This window comes from Coenobita brevimanus, chromosome 80 (assembly GCF_032717465.1).
Source record: "Coenobita brevimanus isolate Jiangsu-jjx chromosome 80, ASM3271746v2, whole genome shotgun sequence".
NCBI classification, from domain to species: Eukaryota; Metazoa; Arthropoda; class Malacostraca; order Decapoda; family Coenobitidae; genus Coenobita; species Coenobita brevimanus.
In genome coordinates this window covers 36,054,598-36,073,055 of record NC_137033.1, presented here as the reverse complement: position 1 = coordinate 36,073,055, position 18,458 = coordinate 36,054,598, and positions in this window count along the sequence as shown.

Sequence of the window (18,458 nt, the reverse complement as noted above, 5' to 3'; positions counted from 1 at the left end):
CATTAACAAAACCAGACTCTAAATTCACTCTGCACAGAGGGACAGAGAAGTAATTATTCCCTACACCTTGTAAGATTACAGTTTCATCAGAGGAATTAACATTAGAGCCTAGAACACTGGTCAGCATAAGGGATTGGCAAGCACCTGTATCACGATATATTTTAACTGATTTCCTGTCATTACTGTCCAGAGGACTGACAAAACCATCAGACAGGAAATTAGCACATGAACTCTTGAGAGTGTCACCCACGTTACTGCTCAAAAGAGGAGCTCCATCATGAGAATTTAAGTTACCCCTCAAAGCAGGTTCAGTTAACTCAGTTAAAGAATTCTGGGAACTCTCAAGAGTGGACACTAGACCAATTGACTGAATATTTAAAGACTCCTTTTTGTTCATATCATGCTGTCTCCTGAAACATTTCTCCGTATTATGACCAAGCTTACTACAATAAGTACATTTACTTTTCTGAAATCTAGAGGTGAAGCTGGTATTTACTTCCTGAGAAACATCATCTTTATTCTCTTCCCTGTTACCTGCACTCTGAGTAGAGGCAACGTACTTACTCTCAGCTTTCCCTTTTCCTTTAGAATATCTCTTGTGAGTGAGAACATATTCATCAGCTAAAACTGCAGCATCAGACAAATTATCTATTCTTCTCTCATCAAGATATAGGCTTACATCTTTATAAATACACCTCTTGAAGTCCTCCAGCAAAATCATCTGCTTAAATTTACCAAAATCAGAATCCACATTCTTAGAATTTAACCACTACTCTAACAGATCTTCTTTGATTTTTGCATACTCAACATGGGATTGCTTATCTTGCTTATAAGTTGTCCTAAATTTTACTCTATAGGCTTCAGGAACAAGCTCATAGGCCTTAAGAATCAAGCTCTTAACTACATCATAATTATCAGATTGATCCTGAGGCAAAAATGCATAAGTTACTTGAGCTTTACCGGTGAGAACAGTTTGAAGGAGTACTGGCCAATACTCCTTGGGCCAATTAAAACCTGTAGCTACCCTCTCAAACAACTGAAAATACTTGGTTAAATCAGATTCATTAAAAGGAGGGACAAGTTTAACATTTTTAGCCACATCAAAATCATCAGAGCTAGATGATCCAGTTCCACCTTGTTTCATGCGATATTCATGGTCTGCCTGAATCCTAGCAATATCAACTTGTGCCTCAGCCTCCTTAGAACGGGCCTGAAATTCAGCCTCCTTATCACTTGCTTGAAATTCAGCCTCCTGAATACGAGCCTGAGACTCCGCCTGCTTAGCCTGAGACTCCGCCTCCTTAGCCTGAGACTCAGCCTCCTTAGCACGTGCTTGAAATTCAGCCTCCTTACCACGAGCCTCCTGCAGGGCTAGCTGTAACTTAGCTAATTCAATCTGCGTTTGCTCATTTGGAGGAGTTACATTAAACAAGCTTTTATTAATCATGCCAACAATTTGATCTTTAGAATGATGAGAGTGAACTGCAATTCCCAATTGTTGAGCAACAAGCTTAAGTTCATTCTTTGTTCTGTTTTCTACATCACACACTGTTTGCACATTTGACAAAAAATCTTTGGCTTCATCAAGTGTAGTAATAGTAGACATCATGAATAAGTAACAGTCACAAAATATCAAGCAATATCCTTATGATAATATCCTGAATATCCTGATAAGAGGTCGCCAAATTTATGTTACGGAACAGAGAAAGATAATGTACACTTTAAGTGAGAATACTAAAAATCACTACTGTCCCGTAAAGTTCCTGGTTCAAAACAAAGAGAGTTAGGTAAAATTACAAGTTAAGTTTAATGCTCAAACTAACAACAAAACATTCAGGACTCATAAGGATAATGTAATGGCAAAAAACAGGTTAAATATATGGTTAACTGCAATAGCCTCTATTAACACGAAATTAGCAAGAGTAAATTTATCTAAGTCAGCCCTGATAAAATGAAAATACGCTGGGTAATGCTCAGTTAATGCAAGATAAATTATTACAGATACAAAATAGTATTAAAACTGACTGACAAAATGAATCCTACGTAAATTACAAAAACCTCACTAGGCCTACAAATCAACACCTTATGCTATACAGTACAAGGAAAAAATGCAATAACAGTTATACTCAAATTACACAGCTGCTAGATGGTTGGAGACTTCCTGAGCACTCAATAATAACTGTACAGGGGAGGACAGAGATGTGAACAAAATGAGGAGTAGATCTAAGTGGCAATGATGCAGAGACTGAGCTCATTATATAGGGGCCAGCAGAGCTTGATACAACTTGTAAGAAGGACGCGCAAATGAAGCCATAGGGGACAAAGAGCTGACAATCCTACTCTGAACAACAGAAAGGACGACTTACTCTACTATAACGGTAGAAGGGGGGAACTGAGGCAGAACACGCTCGTGATCAAACATGTAGCAACTGTGCGTTAAATTTACACAAAGGATGATGAAATCATAGGCTATGTAACAACTGATACAGCCCAGTGTTATAGTGGCTGAGGCAGAAGGAAATAATACTACCTATATGTGTGCTCATGATTATGGTACGGTACTAGTGACAACGTAATGATCACAGGAGCTGTTGTGGTAATGTTAGAGATCTGAATTATAGCCAGATATTATAAGGTTATTTTACCTCCGCCAACGAAGTTGGAGGAGGTTATGTATTAACCCATGTTGCTTGCCGGAATCGAAAGATTCGGCAAGCATGTTGGTCAGTTTCGTATGTTTGTCTTTCTGTCTGTCTGTTTGTGTGTTTGTTTGCCTCTATAGGTCACAATATTTCGCTGGTAGTTCTGAAAAAATCCATAAACCTTGGAGGCCTAGTTTTTTTTTTTTTTTTTTTTCATCAAAGTCGGTCAAAAGCCCTGGGCAGGGTTGGGGATTGAAGCCCATCAATGGCCGTGGGCTCGGAAATCGTCTGAACCCGGTGGCTGGCCCAGGAACCATTTTTTTTTTTTTTTTTTTTTCAAATTTCGTAAATAGAATTTTGTTTTCTTAGCAAATTGGAGAGAAACTTCTAGCGCACCTGGCAATGCGGTTTTTAGCTTCCTAAACCCATCCGGTGTTTTGCAAAGAAGTGCGAAAAATTTCGCCAAATGGCTGCCCACTCGCCAGTATGGCAGAGTCATCTGTTTTTTTCTGTCCACACGATATCTCCAAAAGTTCTCAATGAAAGTCAATGAAATTATGTGTAAGGGTGGGCCATGGGAAAAGAAAGAATTGATTAAATTGGGGGGCTGATCCGGATCCGGATCCTATGTATCTTGCATAAAATCTCCAAAAGTTCTCAATGAATTTCAATAATATTTTGTGGAAGTGTAGGCCATGGGTCAAGGAACAATTGATTAACTTTGGGGGTGGATCCGGGCCATATGTATTCCGCATAATATCTCCAAGGATCCGGGTCCTTTTTAATGGCAATGGCATTGGCGGAGGTATGCGCTCTCTGAATGCTTTCTACTTGTTCTATGTACGCGGAAGTGTCGGGTATGCCCAGGTTTTGTGCCTTACCCACCCTCGCCTGCCGAACGTCAGCCAGTTGGTGCACCAGTGATGATATAGGAGGACCGGTTCGGGTCATAGCGTGTCGGCGCAGGAGCGTCAGTCACGACCTGTGTGTGTTACGAGGGCTGGTCCGGCCGTCGTTATGTATCACGGTGCTGAGTTACCACCCCTGATCTACCACGCAGCAAGTCACGACATATTAAATTGCACTGACCCATGCTGCTAAATCAGGGCAACATTACCGATGCTTACCCTTCGGTCGGGGATATCTGGCATCGGTATGGCATACTTTATTGGACTTTGGTCATTGATATAATCAACACATGTTCTTGTAAAGAAGGCGAATTTAACACGATATGTTCATAAAGAGGTACGTATAATTGTTTCTTTATTTCTATGAGAGTACTGTCCATAATGTTCACAGAATGATAGCATAAATACCCACGGTACGTAACCTTATGTATATAAGAGTTATGACCATCATTCCTGCCTTCCTGTCCGTACCTTTGACCTATAGAATAGTTACGTTAGTTATAACCTTTCCTGCAACAGCATCGAAAGGACCAATAGGTCTGTTGCTGGTTATTTTCCTTTGTACTATCATGCTTCAGCGAGTGATAGCACAAGTTCACTGGAAAGTATATTTAAGTACCTGTTGTGGCTCGTGTTATAAAGGATGTTTTGGGCTAAGCAAGTACTGTTTTCCTTAATGACCCTCGTGCAGTCGATAAGCACAAATTTAATCCTTCTTCTCCCATGCCCGAGGAATTGGTCATCAGACCGACCACTCAGGCGTAATAAATTGTTTCTAGTTGCACAGGAAACAGTTTGGCTTGTCACTCGGTGCAGTCAACTGTAAGTAGCGCCACTTCAGATAAACAGGTGATGGTCTTACTACAGGTGTGTGTGTGTGTGTGTGTGTGTGTGTGTGTATGTGTGTGTGTGTGTGTGTGTGTGTATGTGTGTGTGTGTGTGTGTGTGTGTGTGTGTGTGGAGAGGATACAATAGTTTCTGCCCGACACATGAAAATAGTTTATATATGATTAGAACTGAAGAGGGTCAAATTGGGCATGAAGTTCTGCAGCCTCACAATATCAAAATTTTTGTTCAGTAGGTGCGCATAATTATTCCATTTGCACAATACAAGGTACTGTGAGACAACACCTACAGAAAAGTGAAAATGAAGAAAGAAGTGGTAAATGAATGTAAGGATTTAATATTTACCTACTGGCGTAAATAGACACAGAAACACCGACCCATACGCGAAGACACATAGAGACAGAGACGCAGAGAGACAGAGATGCAGGAAGGCAGCTATACAGGGAGACGGAGCTCTGACAGAGGCAGTGTGTGAAATTTAGAGAAATTGTAATAAAGTTCATCAGCAAGAAATAGTGAAAACCAGATCGGGAGTGAAATTAGAGGCTCAAATATTTACCCAGTGGTGTAAAACTGGGCCAGTGAGGTCAGAGGTGAGGGGAAGGTGGTGGGAAGACGATAACCGGACCCAGGTAAGGTCAGGTTAGACCAGGGTAAGGAGAGTAGGGCGAGGTGGCAGACGGGCGCCGATAAGAGAAAGTTGTGTGTGTGTGTGTGTGTGTGTGTGTGTGTGTGTGTGTGTGTGTGAAAGAGAGAGGCAGTAAAATTATATGTAGTGTGTAAATTTGGTACAGAAAGCACTGAAGCTTATCATTTCACTATGGAAGTCACTCTGCATTCATCTGTTCGTGTACTGCTGAGGATACCTTACATATTTACTATTGCCAAAGCCACTTGGGTCTGTCTGGGTTAACTGCATCCTTATTACAGTGTAGTAGCCTAATTGTCAAGCAACAGTGTTTAACTTTTAGCTGTAAGGTTCTAAGTACATATCTATTTTGTCTATCTGTCTATCTATATCTGTCTATATCTATCCATCTATCTGTCTATGATATATATACGTATGTATTATTTATACATGAATATATACAGACATGTAGATAGATAGATAGATAGGTAGATAGATGGATGGATTTATGTACTAAATACAGTAATATAACTAGGTTCATTTTGACTTTGCTTTACGTCCACGTAAATATTCGTCACTTGAGATCTTTACATTTCTTCTTCATCCTTCACGCATAAATTTTCGGCATTACCTTCTGTATCATGGGTCACAAAAGTATAGGTTTACAGGAGGGCCGATGCCTACCGAATACATTCGATCAACCGCTGTGCATAACCAACGTTTCACTGCGTATTAACAATGCCTGTTTATATAAACATAACATTTGCTATACGTTTGCATGAAGATATTGCAAGTTGGCAATATATGACACCTCCCGACATCAGGGCTACCAAGGTGTGGTCGGTCGGACACTAACCTTTCAGTGACCTTCGTTCTGTGATCCCAAATGTTTCACGCATATTGTGCATCGATACTATTGTGACCTGTAATGCTAGTACATGTTGTGAGACTTAAACACGTTCTTTATTTTTCGTCTTTTACATCACACCCGTGTAAATATCCATAACATTTCATAGAGAGAGAGAGAGAGAGAGAGAGAGAGAGAGAGAGAGAGAGAGAGAGAGAGAGAGAGAGAGAGAAGGGGGGGGGGGGACTTGCAGCGGCTTCATATTAATTTTGCATTGACAATTGATTGTGTTCATGTTTGTTGTCTTACCACTGCCAGTCTGCGAGCGTTTTAAAAATACTTGTATTGATAAGTTTGCTGGTTTGGCCAGAGAGTCTGAGCCCCTGTCTTGTAAATTTCCCGTGGGTGACCCTAGCTGACCTGCCCCCGCCTCACCACTTCCCAGGTCACGTGTGATGCTGCCATGTCTGGTGGAGAGAGGCAGCGGCACTATAGTTCCCGCACCTTAACTTACCACAAATGGTCGTTCAATTAGTCTTTATTTCCCCTAGCTCAGATGTTGATTAAGGTATTATTGCGGTTCTACATCCTTTCCACGGCATTCTTTTTGTGGCAGCACCATGTTCTAGCTTTAATCTGTAGATACAGGGCAAAATTCACTCTGGAGAAAAGGTGGTTAAATTGGGAAATAGAATAAGCACACTGAGTCATATTCTCCCCGACTTATTGGTCGTTTACACATTCATTTAGGTGACATTTAGCACAATGCACTTTTACTGTCCTCTTGCATTAATGTTCTATGTTAGTTGGGCGGAGAAGAGGGATCTGTAACTGAAAAGTTGAGCATTGCCTTTAGCAATGAATTTTTGTTTAAAGTTTCAGTACATAGTTATTAATATACAAAATGTATCGTGGGGAGGTTGAAGGGATGTAAGGGCCTGGAATTATGAATCTGTATAGGTTTTTTGTCTTTAACGTATGCCTCCTGTGTGTGCAAAAAAAGCATATGTAAAGCTGACTGCTAATTGGGATGGGGGGGGGAGGTAGGTGGAGGAGAACTTTGTAAAAGATAGGCTTCGACTTTTCCTAAGGTCTATTGAACATGAGAAATTGAACGACAAAGATGCTCTGGTAATATAGGTATCATATTCACACATTCTGCTGTGCAAAGAGAGAGCTGGCAAGGAGACGGATACAGTCATTTTGGTACTTTCATCATCGTCCCCAACAACACCAACAGCACCAGGCACCTGGTACACGTACTGGTCCGCAAACTTGTCAGTGACAGCTAGAACTCAATTTATTTCACGAAATTCACACGAGCCTGACCCAGCCAACATAATACTTCCTTGACTACCATCGTAATGGATGTGCGAGGCGGCTCATCTGTGGCATGGACACAATAAGACGATATGGCACCACATTAATCTCTGAAAATACGGGGGGATAGTGGAATTTAAACTGAGAAAATATTTCTTAAATGTCACATTCTTCGACTGGCTGCCATTTTCCCTGTTGAATTGTTCTCTTAGTCAGATGTGGAACGTGGGAGAAATTAAATGGTGAACTAATATTCCTAACGCTACTTCCGATTCTCTCTCTCTCTCTCTCTCTCTCTCTCTGCTAAAGCATCACAAAATGCTAACAGTGCTTGTTTACTTGTCATTCAGCATGTATACATTTTCTTTGTTAACTAGGAGAAACCTTCTTCATCTCTTGTATTGTTAGAACTTAGCCTTGTCTAATAGCTGTCTTGTAAAGAGTCTTTCTTAAATTAGCATTGCTTTACTGCATTATTAACAAAGACCAAAAGGAACAATCAGTATTTTTTGGCATATCACAAACGTTGCTCCTATGGAATAATAATACTTTCTCTTTCCCCGTTCATCATCTCTTACTCCCCTTTCATCCCCCACTGCCCCTTCATCACCCCCCCACCCCTTTATCATCGCCCTTCCACCATCGTGACCACACCCTTCCACATTCAAAATCCCTTCATTCCCCTCCACTCCCTCTTTTTTGATGCACCAACCCTCTCCCCTTCCCTCTTCCCCTCACCAGTTATGTCTCTTTCCGCTCCCTCTCCCGCATTACCTTCTCTCTCATTTGCCCCTTTCCTCCGCATGCATCCCACCACCTTGTTCTTTCCTTTGCAGTTCTCATATATGCCACCCCGCCCCCACCTTTTTATTTTCCCCTCATCATTTGTATGGGTGTACCGGCACTGTTTAAGTTAGTATATCCATCTCCACTGAAAAAAAAAAAATAATAATAATAATAAGTTCGATCCCAATGTAGATCATACTGGTGGACTGTTTTTTTCTACTTAAGTCTTGTTACCTTAGCAGTTTAACTGACGAGTTTGGTGTAAAGCATATACTGAGAGTCGTTCTTTAAAGGTTAATTGTGACTCAGCAAATATTGATTGTGTGCCTGAATGACCCTCGTGCAATTGATAGGCATAAATTTTAGTTTCCTCTCTCTCTTTCACCGCGTATTTCCCTCACACACCATTTTTTCTCCATCTCTCTTCTCCCTCATCATTGCAACATAACACACTTAAGTCAGTCCCTGTAGCCTGAATCGACCACTCACAAATTCTGGCACTCCTTTTTTCCCCTCATTCCCCTTCACCTTTGTCTCTGTGACGTCTTAAGTGTGAGGTGACTTTTTTGCCATATCTCCGTCCCACCATCACTATCACATACCTTATCTGATCTACCACCAAATTGATAATGGATCGATGATGTTCCGATGCTTATCTCCAGTTTTTCTGATCACATACGCCGTTTTTCTTGTTGATTCTTAGTTTCCCTTTCTCAGATGTAAGACCATAAGATATTTCAACTTTTTTTTTTTTACCCATTATTACACAAGCCACCGAAACCGTGGGCTTCGTCATAGGAATTACATTATGTACCTGTGTATAGCTAATTTAGAGCTTTCATAAAAAGACCTACTGTGGCGATATGAATAGCAGGTATTGGGTGATGTACAATGAGAATGGTGTAGTGCCGAAGTATGGAAAGCTGGTTTAGCAGTGGTATAGATGATGATGGTATATGGTGGTGTATGTGTGGTGACAGTAGCTATGCGTCCCATGATACAGCACCCAAGGAGCAGAGGGACGCTTGGGGCAATGTGAGGCTCACACACACACACACACACACACACACACACACACACACACACACACACACACACACACACACACACACACACACACACACACACACACACACACACACACATACACACCAAATATTAACACATCTTTAGTGTTCTGAGATTCACTGTTAATTTTGCCTCGCCCCTCTGTTTTACGGGGGATTAAGAGCTGGGATGATGGATAGATAGAGATAGATAGGTAGGTAAGTATAGACACTTAGATAGATGGACTGATATTCTTAAACAGTTTAACCCTACTACACAAATTCTCCTCTTGGTGTTACCACTAGATTGTGTAATTCTTATTACTAAGAGACAGTATACAGTAATCATCGTAGGAGTGGCCTATTATCCTATAACTGTTCAGATACGAGTAGTCGCCTTTAACCCTCTGACCACGATACCGATACTAACCCTTTTACTCTTGCTGCCGCCAGCCGATACTGTTCAACTGGGTAGTTCTCATTCATTCTAGAATTAAAATCAGTGGAATTATTTGCCTTCGTGCTGCCGCCAAGGGATAAAAGACGGTTTTCACTAACCTCTGACGGTGATGGAAATATAGATGTCTTAAAGTATTGTTCTTGCAATACCCAGACGATGATATCCACCGGCATATTGTCTTATAAGGGTTAAAACCTGTTTCCATTAACTTGTGATTTGACAGCGATGATCCATGCGTCAATGTACTTTGTCCACAAATACACAAGGAGTTATTAAAGATGATAAAGCAACTCTGGCAGATTAGGTGGATATATCCTGTTAACAAGTTCCTCATAAACTACGATATACCAAGACTGAAAAACAATTCTGTAAGTTAGTGTTAGATATACAGTATTTTAAACACCGGTACATCGTAAATGTCATTGTATTATGGCTGACATAAATAGCTTTGGGTTTAGTTTGAACGTAATAAAGCAACCCATACATGACAAGTCAAATTGAACATTAAAAGAAAATACGACGTTGACATTAGCCCGGACGGACCACATAATTTCTAGTTAAAGAAGTTTATGACTGGCCTGTTTTTTTTTTTTTAAATACAAAACGAGAGTATTGCCTTATCGTATTTTAGTACTTTGCCCAGATGTTTTGAAATGTGTACATATCAATGAAATTAGGGAAAACAAAACACACCATGAATAATAAAGCAGTTATACGGTAGGTATAATTGATATATATTGCTTACATTTCGGTTCAGCCCTTCCATCACGATGATGTATTTTTGCTTTTTTACTAGCCACCAAAGATTAGCATTAGCCCCTTCACTACGATGACTTCATCTGCTTACGCTACCACCAGACGATTTTATTCACTAATTATTATTCATCTATAGTTTGTTAGGGACAGATTAAGGCAATATCTAACCTTTAGTTTGAAAAGTCTTAAGCTAAATAAAACTGTATGGAAATTGTGAGACTGAAATAAATGTGTCATAGGATTGAAGGATCAGCCAACGAGAGTATTTGAACTGTACTGTAGATGTTCGATACAGCCTTTATTTAACTCCTCCACCACTAAAATTCTTCCCTGATTTCCAGGAGATAGCAAGAATAAGCAAGAAAAAGACGTCAGCAGACAACATGGGTTTATAAGCTTGTATTCTCGTGCATGCAGCTATTTTTCTGGCTGCGTATTTACTTTTTTGGACCCAAGTATGAAGCAAGATGTACAGTCGCCAAACTTTCCACCTGGGCCACCTAGCAGCGAGAGGGGGGTACCGGGTGCTGGCAACAATGAATCTGTTTGTTCGTGTGTACATGCTCGACGAAAGTTCGGATCATCAACTCTCTTCGTCCGTACTGACCTTCCGTCAGAGTCAGAGTTCATCCCATAGATGGAAGGGTACGGAGTTGGGTGGGGATAAAAATGTCTCAGGTGTAAGGCGGCTCTCCCATCGGCTCAGCCATTTGCATGAAACTGGTGGCATGGAAAACTGTTCTGTGCCACAGGTCGCGTTGACCAACGTCAAATAAATATGACTATACTAATTTTATGATAAGGTAATATATATATATATATATATATATATATATATATATATATATATATATATATATATATATAATGAAATGATATAAATATATATTATTTTATATAATAGGATAAAATATTTTATACTATACTTACTTGGCCTTGGTCCGTGCAACCTGAGGCACGCAACAATTCCACGCGACCTGTTTCCTGCAACTGGTCAAGCCGATGGGAGGGCTGTGTAAGAGGGGAGGCTTGGCATGTAGTGAAGGCCAGGGCAGGCGCCGGACGGAGGGAGGCGGGGGTTACGTTATTCATACTGTCAGTGATAATAATTGCCGAACTAGTTTTTGAGATCCATTAGCATTCTATTAAATATTTGCATTCTTAACAATACTAAACATTATAGTTTCTATTTTATTTTTACATTGTTACCATAACATATTAATGCACCAAATACTGGAATCGCCCCAAGTCTCTCTCTCTCTCTCTCTCTCTCTCTCTCTCTCTCTCTCTCTCTCTCTCTCTCTCTCTCTCCAGTTACAAGTAAGATTACCTACCATATTCACATCATGAATGAACCTGACCAGTAAACATTAGGATGATGTTCAGACACTGTTAACGGTTGCTTATTTCCTCATTGGTAATACGTCAGGTAGGTGTTTTTATGTGTTCTGTGGTGCACCACGAAGAGGTATGTTAAAATACTGTCACCTCAATAGGCAAAGAGTTTATGCATACTGTTGTCGAATGTGGCTATTATATCAGCTATGATAATGACTTACTGTATCATATTTCATATGACTATGGTCATAACAGCACACCTGTATAGTTCATTCATCTAACGAATGACTGAATTACACATTACAAGGAAAATTGATTGTGAGCGGTGCCTCTTCTGTGTGAGGTCACACATTTACACTCTCATCGATTATTCACCGAACAACATAATCTCACATTATAACAAGATGAAGACACCACCTCTCCATAACAGTATGCAAAAGCTTCAGTCATTTTAAGCACAACTGCTAATGATTCATGAATTCTTGGGACATTTATATAACCATTGCCTGTTATATTACGTATGTGATTGGTAAATGCAACATAACGAACATGAAATTATCATTACAGGCTGGAATAAATATATATATATATATATATATATATATATATATATATATAAATATATATATATATATATATATATATATATATATATACTTTTTCCCCACGAAGCTAGACTCGAGGCAGTACTCTGTCTCAACGAACGAGTTTCAACCTCCGACATCTACTGTACAGTTCCTATCTCTCCTACTTAGTAATTACTACCCGCCCAGTGAGTAATCCTGTAACAATTAATGACCTAACTTATCTAACCATGTCTCGGATCAAAAATGGCATTTCAATAGGTTTAATCGAGACCGGTCCAGGACTGGCGAAATGCAAAACGATTAGTTAGACACCGGTATCAATTTTTCTACCGTAAGGGCTGGTCACACGAAGGTTCTTCCTCTCAATATTCAGTAGACAATTTTTAGCCATGGGTTTATCATGTAATAGAGAAAAAAAAAAAAAAACGTTTATGAATATGTAACAAATGTTAAGATGCGGTCTTTTAGGTTATTTTACTTATTGTTTCAATACTCGCATTATCCAATACTTTCAAGAAGTTCCTTTGAAATTCTGTTGGCTAAAAATTGCCTACTGAAAATTGGGATGAACTCTGACGGAGGTTCACTACGGACGAAGAAAGCTGATGATCCGAATTTGGTCGAACATGTACACACGAACAAACACAAGCACTGTTGCCAGCACCCGTTGACAACCTCTCGCTGATAGGTGGCCCAGGTGGAAAGTTTGGCGACTGTACAGATGAAAGTGTACTCAGTTACATTTCTGGCTACATCTGTCGCTATGGCACTCCATTAGTCCTGCCATAGAAGCTCCGTATATAGGGTTTGGCATGGCACGTAGATGAAGTGCTGAAGAGATTAGCGACGAAGTCCGTGATGGTGTAACTGAGTGGTGTGTCTGTGTGTTGCTGATCTGACTACCTAAGGAGTCGTATTGTCGTTACCATAGGAATTCCTTGGCACCCATTCCTTAGCGATTGATTTTTACACATTACACCTTCACATTCGTTTGAGTGTCATATATTTTCTTTTTATTTTGACGTAATTTGTGTCACTGAGACACAAGAGAATAGTAAGGTGTAAGAAGCAAAGCATAACACTGAGGCAGAGGTGTTACGAAATCTGACCGAGCGAGAATATGGGTCTGTGCCTGATCATCGGCGAATATGCCATTTGTAGTCAACTGTAACGTATGCCGTATGTTTTTTGTATATATCATAATCAGAATATTAAGTATACAGTCCCTTCCCGGCAGCAGCACACACATATCCACTTGAGTTCTATAAGCCACCTTCCATATTGTATACATAATTAAGACTGTCTCAGTGAGGATTGGTGTGATGGTATCGGAGATGTATACTGCATGTTTATTTTATGTGAGTGGGTCTTGTGAAATATTTGTTCAGAGTGTTCGAATGAAACTCATCTTCGCATAATGTTCCCTACCCCAGGGATCGATTCCTGGTTCGTTTAAATGGCAGTGGAGCACTGTACCAAATGGCCAGTTTAGTAATCAAGGATCTGGTGTGGTGTGCGAGGTGGGTATTAGTATGTTTTGTCGCCAGGTGCATGGGGAGTGGGTGGATGTGGGGAATTGGGTATTGAGTATTATTTGTGATTTAGATAAGGATTTGGTAGTTGTGCTACCCAAGAATATGGCCAGACATGCGAGGTGGGTGGTGTGCCGTGATTAGGCGCATTAGGGCTGGGTGGACGCTGGGGACTCGTTCAGTGGGCAGTGTGACTGTCATTAAGTAACTTGTGATTCTTAGTTATTAACCATCTTTAGCACCGTGACGTCTTTTTATGTTTATTCTTGTTGTCCCCATACAAACCAGCTCATATTGGGAGGATGCTGTTGCACTGAAGGAACTTGTGGCCATTATTTCTAAGCTTTTCACTTTGAGAGATCTCACCGCAGTTAAGTAAAATCATCCAGAGATGGCAAGTAGGCCCCATGCTACTGGTGGTGACCTTTTCTAAAGTGACCTTTCTTTTCTTTTTTTCTTGCTACTTCCAAACAATTTTATTAAACTTGGAAAATCTCTCCTGGTGAAGGATTCATAAATCCTTTCCACTTACCTCATCTTGTCAAAGGTCTCTGCAATGCTAAATTAATTCATAGGTTGTTAGAAATATAAAATGATTATGAGTTCGCGCTGAAGAGGTAAAATGTGGGAGAACAGAGGAAAATAATCATAGGGAGTTATAAGTTTTTCCAGGGAGTCTTTGGATGGAAGTCGAACTAGTGCTGCTAAGCTGATAAGGGTTAGGTATCAGACGTACTGTATGACAGGCATATTGAATGAATGACCAGTGAAAGATAAATACAGGTTTATTTCTGGAAGGATAGTCTAAGAAGACAGAATAAGAGGCTGTATGACAGTAATAAAATTTACTTGTATTGAGATGAATTCAGACAGTTGGATGGATGACTAACATACATTGAATTTCTATTTAAATGAAAGACAGTAGGTGAATTTTAGTTTTTATTAGAGTGAGGGCAGTGCATAGGATTATTTACATAAAGTAAATGAGGAGGAATACTTGAGTAAATGACAAGGGCAGCAGTGGCGAACCTGAGGGGGGGCGGGGGAGGCTGTTTGAAAATGCCCCCCGGCCCCCAGTTGAGGGGGGACCCCCAAAAGTCTTAAAAATTTATAAGTTTTTAAAATATATATATATATATATATATATATATATATATATATTGTTACATAGCCTATGATTTCATCATCCTTTGTGTAATTTTAACGCACAGTTGCTGCATGTTTGATCACGAGCGTGTTCTGCCTCAGTCCCCCCCTTCTACCGTTATAGTAGAGTAAGTCGTCCTTTCTGTTATTCAGTGCGGGATTGTCGACCGTTTGTCCCCATCGCTTCATTTGCGCGTCCTGCTTACAAATTGTATCAGGCTCTGCTGGCCCCTATATAATGAGCTCAGTCTCTGCATCATTGCCACTTAGATCTGCTCCTCATTTGTTCACATCTCTGTCCTCCCCTGTACAGATATTATTATTATTGTGAGTGCTCAAGAAGTCTCCAACCATCTAGCAGCTGTGTGTGATTTGAGTATAACTGTTGTTGCATTTTTTCTTGTACTGTATAGCATAAGTTTAATTTGTAGGCCTAGTGAAGTTTTTGTGATTCGTGTGGAGTTCTTTATGTCAGTCATTTTTGATAATAGTTTGTATCTGTAATTATTTATCTGGCATTCACTGAGTATTATCTGGTATCTCATTTTATCAGGGCTGACTTAGATAAATTTACTCTTGCTAATTTCGTGTTAATAGAGGCTATTGCAGTTAACCATATATTTAACCTGTTTATTTGCCATTACATTATCCTTATGAGTCCTGAATGTTTTGTTGTTAGTTTAAGCATTAAACTTTAACTTGTAATTTTACCTAACTCTTTTGTTTTGAACCTGGAACTTTACGGGACAGTAGTGACTCTTCGTATTCTCACTTAAAGTGTACATTATCTTTCTCTGTTCCGTAACATAAATTTGGCGACCTCATATCAGGATATTCAGGATATTATCATAAGGATATTGCTTGATATTTTGTGACTGTTTCTTATTAATTATGTCTACTATTACTACACTTGATGAAGCCAAGGACTTTTTGTCAAATGTGCAAACAGTGTGTGATATAGAAAACAGAACAAAGAATGAACTTAAGCTTGTTGCTCAACAATTGGGAATTGTTGTTCGCTCTCATCATTCTAAAGATCAGATTGTTGACATGATTAATGAAAGCTTGTTTAATGTAACTCCTCCAAATGAGCAAACGCAGATTGAATTAGCTAAGTTACAGCTAGCCCTGCAGGAGGCTCGTGTTAATGAGGCAAATGCTCGTATTCAAGAGGCAGAGGTACAGGCTCAGGCACAAATTGAACTTGCCAGGATTCAGGCAGACCATGAGTATCGCATGAAACAAGGTGGAACTGGATCATCTAGCTCTGATGATTTTGATGTGGCTAAAAATGTTAAACTTGTCCCTCCTTTTAATGAATCTGATTTAACAAAGTATTTTCAGTTGTTTGAGAGGGTAGCTACAGGTTTTAATTGGCCTAAGGAGTATTGGCCAGTACTCCTTCAAACTGTTCTCACCGGTAAAGCTCAAGTAACTTATGCATCTTTGCCTCAGGATCAATCTGATAATTATGATGTAGTTAAGAGCTTGATTCTTAAGGCCTATGAGCTTGTTCCTGAAGCTTATAGAGTAAAATTTAGGACAACTTACAAGCAAGATAAGGAATCCCATGTTGAGTATGCAAAAATCAAAGAAGATCTATTAGAGCAGTGGTTAAATTCTAAGAATGTGGATTCTGATTTTGACAAATTTAAGCAGATGATTTTGCTGGAGGACTTCAAAAGGTGTATTTATAAAGATGTAAGCCTATATCTTGATGAGAAAAGAATAGATAATTTGTCTGATGCTGCAGTTTTAGCTGATGAGTATGTTCTCACTCACAAGAGATATTCTAGAGAAAAAGGGAAAGCTGAGAGTAAGTACGTTGCCTCTACTCAGAGTACAGGTAACAGGAAAGAGAATAAGGATGATGTTTCTCAGGAAGTAAATACCAGCTTCACCTCTAGATTTCAGAAAAGTAAATGTACTTATTGTAGTAAGCTTGGTCATACTACGGAGAAATGTTTCAGGAGACAGCGTGATGTGAACAAAAAGGAGTCTTTAAATATTCAGTCAATTGGTCTGGTATCCACTCTTGAGAGTTCCCAGAATTCTTTAACTGAGTTAACTGAACCTGCTTTGAGGGGTAACTTAAATTCTCATGATGGAGCTCCTCTTTTGAGCAGTAACGTGGGTGACACTCTCAAGAGTTCATGTGCTAATTTCCTGTCTGATGGTTTTGTCAGTCCTCTGGACAGTAATGACAGGAAATCAGTTAAAATATATCGTGATACAGGTGCTTGCCAATCCCTTATGCTGACCAGTGTTCTAGGCTCTAATGTTAATTCCTCTGATGAAACTGTAATCTTACAAGGTGTAGGGAATAATTACTTCTCTGTTCCTCTGTGCAGAGTGAATTTAGAGTCTGGTTTTGTTAATGGTTCTGTTATGGTTGGGTTGGTTGAGACACTCCCAATGTCAGGTGTAACTTTCTTACTTGGAAATGATATTGGTGGAAGTCAAGTGTGTCCAGCTCCTCAGTTGTCTAGTGAGCCAGTGGCTGCGTCCCGGGATTGTGATGTCCCTGATGTGTTCCCTGCATGTGCTGTCACTAGGGCTAAGTCTAAAGTTACTGGTGATTTAGAGGATAATGATGATGATGATGTTATCCTAGCTGACACTTTTCTTGCTAATTTGGACCACTCACCAGATGAGGCAGTACCCCGTAGTGTTGATAATTTGTCTCGTCAAGAGTTGGTTGAGTTGCAGGTTGCTGACCCTGAGTTGAAAGGTCTAGCTAACTCTGCTTACAGTGAAGAAGAGTCAGCCGGTGCTTCTACTTGTTATTATGTAAAGTCAGGAGTACTTATGAGGGAAGTGGAGACCCCCAACAGCATCAGCCGACTGTGAATGGGAGGTTGTACATCAAGTTGTCATCCCTCGTGTTTGTAGGCAGGATATCATTCGAGTGGCTCATGATTCCAGTTTGGCAGGACACCTTGGAGTGAGGAAGACTGTGGCACGCATTTTGAAACACTTCTACTGGCCAGGTATCTTCAGGGATGTTTCCTGGTATTCTAAGTCTTGTCACACCTGTCAAGTTGTGGGGAAGTGTAATCAGACCGAAAAGGTTGCACCTCTAGTTCCCATTCCTCCTTTTGAGGCGCCTTTCACCCGTGTGTTGGTGGATATTGTGGGCCCTCTTCCTAAGACTTCTTCAGGATTTTCTTATGTGTTGACCATGATTGACATGGCTACTCGTTATCCTGAAGCCATTCCACTTAGAAACATCTCAGCAAAGAACGTGGTTAAGGAAATGCTAGGGTTCTTCACAAAGTTTGGTCTGCCCAAGGAGGTACAGTCAGACCGGGGAAGTAATTTCATGTCAAACGTTTTCAAGCAGTCTCTGAAAGAGTTGGGCATCACCCAGATCACGTCTTCAGCTTACCATCCCCAGACCCAAGGAGCGTTGGAGAGATATCATCAAACACTCAAATCGATGCTCAAGAAATACTGTTTGGAACATCAGAAAGACTGGGATAAAGGTCTTCCATTCATTGTGTTTGTTGCAAGAGAATCTCCAAATGAATCACTGGGCTTCTCACCTTTTGAACTACTGTTTGGCCATGAAGTAAGAGGACCCCTTAAGCTACTCAAGGAATGCTGGCTGTCGGAG